Raw genomic sequence first — 3,657 nt, forward strand, 5'->3', positions numbered from 1 at the left:
TAATATACCCCATGCAATGCTCTGGGTTTATTATCTATAATTATTATTATTATCATTCTATGGATATGCGAAACCCGACACAATCATGCAAGCCTAAATTTATAGTATATAAATGGAATATAATGAGTGAAATACTTGTGGGATATTAATTTTTGAATGCTAGTGAGGAAAAGGCCTAATAATAAAAACCTGGATATCATCGTATTCACCTACAGTACTAAAGAGGAGATCGAAAATCTTTGTTTCGTCTCACAGATCTGGTCACATGTGTATACCTGTACTCCACTGTGAAATTAACTTCTGAATCAGTGTAAAGTATGCCAAGCCATGTGTACATGAATAGATAGCCATGCAATTAGATATTTAATCCATACCAATTTTGGTAGCTGGTTAAATGCCAAACTTGCCTAGTGTGGAACAATTTTGGTTGACTAAAATTGGTCCAGCCAAACTGCTTTTTACCCTAATTGAAATCTTCATTGCAACTGCCTTCATTATTTGTAGCGTAGTTCTGCAAGTTATGGCTGTGAATATAAGTGCCTATAGTTTAATTTCAGTATAGTTGCTGTACAAATCGATTTCCTTGCTCTTCCTACTGTCTAGCACTGTAATCTCATAACTACTTTACCACAACAGGCTAAAACGTTGGTGATCCATTCCTTGGACACTAAAGATAATGCTGAGAAAAAAAATTGAAAGTTGTGCGAACTAGGTGGGCTTTTGCTGAGACAGTTACAATTAATAAAGTAACATTGTATGCAAAACAAAACCTACATATACACTGTACTTACAGTTGACAAGGAAGTATCAAATAGGCATGTGTCATAACATTTGTTTCTCCAGTCTTGAAAAGCTCATGGTACACCACTCTCTCAAAAGCTGCATGACAAATACTATTGGTCTGCGCATGAGTCATGAAAGTCATGCTGGAATGGTAAGGTCAAACACTATCCATCATGTGTTCTAACCTATGAATTACACCCCTGTATCCCATACATATGTCTCATGGTGGTGTATATTATGGATGTTGTACTATTTAAGTGTACAGTGTAAGGCATAGATTAGTACTTTCTCATTTCCAAGACTCAAAATAGTAAGAAAATTTTTAAAAGTTAGATACGTAGTTGAAATAGACTTGCCTAGAGTGTAATTTACCTAGATTGCTCTAGTTAGTTACCAAGTTTAAAATGTCATGGATGGCTGCACTCAGCCACCAATGATACAAAAAGTTTTTGATGCAATAAGGAAAATGAAGATGTAGCAGTGATGAGAAACTAAACAAACTACACCTTTAGATTACAGGTGTATGTGGCCTATAAGTACATAGTAGTTACGTGTGTGCAATATCCATTAACTTGAAATCAAATTATACGTACTGTATGTATACCCAAAAATTACAGGGGATGATAAGCCCGAGGAACGTGATATTAACAAAAATGTTGTCCCACGCTATGCACCAGAATGGAGGGAGGTGGGGCTATCCTTAGGAATGACAACATCACAACTTGACATCATCCACACTGATCATCCTAGCAGTTGTGAAGAGAGATTTAGAGTGATGATAAGAAAATGGCTACGTCAGGATCCTTCAGCAACATGGGGTAAACTGGTTGATGCTATTAACCCCCCTAATATGTCACCCATCAGTACTGGAGGTAAGGTGTTGTAAAGTTTTAGAGTTGTGAAAAAAAATTACAGCTGTATATACTTTTCTCATGACATAATTATGTGATTGTAGTATTATTGGTCCTACAATTGCTTACTCACCAAAGTATGTACTTTACACCTTTCATAAACAGTTTCCAATTCATACACATTAGCTGCATGTCTCATTTTAGCTACCCTGTAACCCCAGAGTTTAATAGACACCTTGGGCCTGCTACATATTCTTTAGATAGATCCATTATTGTTATTGTTATTGTTATAGTTACTTTTATTCCTGTGCTTGAAGTGATACGTACGTACAAGCATTTTACTCTACACTGTGAATCACTACATGTTTGAACAGTGCTTCATCTTAAATATAAACTATAGCAGATACTCTATATACAAGTATAAGGAAAATTAGGGAATTTTAAATTTGATTAGGGATCACAGAAAAAATTAGGCACTGATCCAGGTGGATTGGATGGGGTGGCTAGCTATATCCACTATACATGGCCTTGCAGCCACTCAGAGATGCATAATTTACTGAAATGATTCTATAGTCATCAGTGTTGGGAGTAACGCGTTACGTAATACTATTACTTTTGTAGTAACTAAGTAATATAACGAAATACGCTAGAAAAACAGGGAATATAACTCGATTTACTTTACTTACAAATGTAATGCGTTACCTAAGTAATATAGTTACTGTAACGAGTCTAATATTACGTAATATTATTACTACAAGTAACGAAGTTACTAATCTCGTTATTCAACTTCTGAGTAATGCCTAGCCAAAACGAAGTAACGAAGCCTACCGAATGAAGCTTATTCACCAGCTTCTTACTTATAACCAAGATTTGCACATTGTCCAACAACGCAATCATGTCATGTGATAAAAGTGGTAGTTTCACACGTGATAGTTTAAGGCTGTGGACACAAAATAATATAATATGTAATATTATTATAGTTACTTTATTTTATGGGTAATATGTAACTGTAAATAAATAGTTCGGTTGAAAGTAATATGTAATATCAAGAGTAAATAATGGAAGAGAGAGTATCCAACTGCCATATACTGCATCAAAATGAGCAGGTCAAGTAGAGAAGCCATCCTGTAGTGCTTTCAAAGGCAGTGTTGAATGAAGTAATAAACACCTGCTAGCTCAGACTGTTTGAAGTGTCCAGGCATGATTTGAAGTCAAACAGTCTGAGCTAGAAGGTGTTTATTACTTCATTCAACACGGCCTTTGAAAGCACTACAGGATGGCTTCTCTACTTGACATGCTCATTTTTGATGCAGTATATGGCAGTTGGATACTCTCTCTTCCATTATTTACTCTTGGTAATATGTGACTAGTTACTTTTACAAAGTAACTTACCCAACACTGATAGTGATTATGCTAATCATGAGAATAAATCTCTTTCATTACATTGTTAATAATTTTTTCTATATGAACTATATACATTCTTGCATTGCATGCCAATCAGATTCCAGTCAATCACCTTATAGTAGCTGGTAGCATAGGAATTTATCTAAGACAGTGGGCAGTATTAGCTAACACAAAGCAGAGGAGTTTTGAAGAAAAATATGGGGTCTGCTATAGGCTGAGTCAATTTTACTTTTAAAATTGACAGCAAATCATCCTTGGCATAACGTGCAAAATTAGTAAATGAAATTTTTATGTTGTATGGAGTTTAACTTGTTAAGCAAAGTTAATGAAGAGAGATAAATTGCGTGTGTTTGGGCGGTGTAGCGACACATTGCATCTAGCCAGCATCAGATAGGTATGTAGTACACCTGCATCACAATGCTAGATGTAGTATAGAACAGTAGGTATTAATTGGAAAACATTGTGAACACATGCATAGAAAAAATACTGCTTGTATGGGTCATTCCAAATGGAAACCAGGTGGAATAAAAAATCTCATTGACAATGTTGAAAAAGAAGAAAGGGACCAGTGATGTGGGTAAAGTTTCTGGAGAATCCGGTTCGGAAGTTGCTTGTGCCA

Source organism: Dysidea avara, chromosome 4, assembly GCF_963678975.1.
Source record: "Dysidea avara chromosome 4, odDysAvar1.4, whole genome shotgun sequence".
Taxonomy (NCBI): Eukaryota; Metazoa; Porifera; class Demospongiae; order Dictyoceratida; family Dysideidae; genus Dysidea; species Dysidea avara.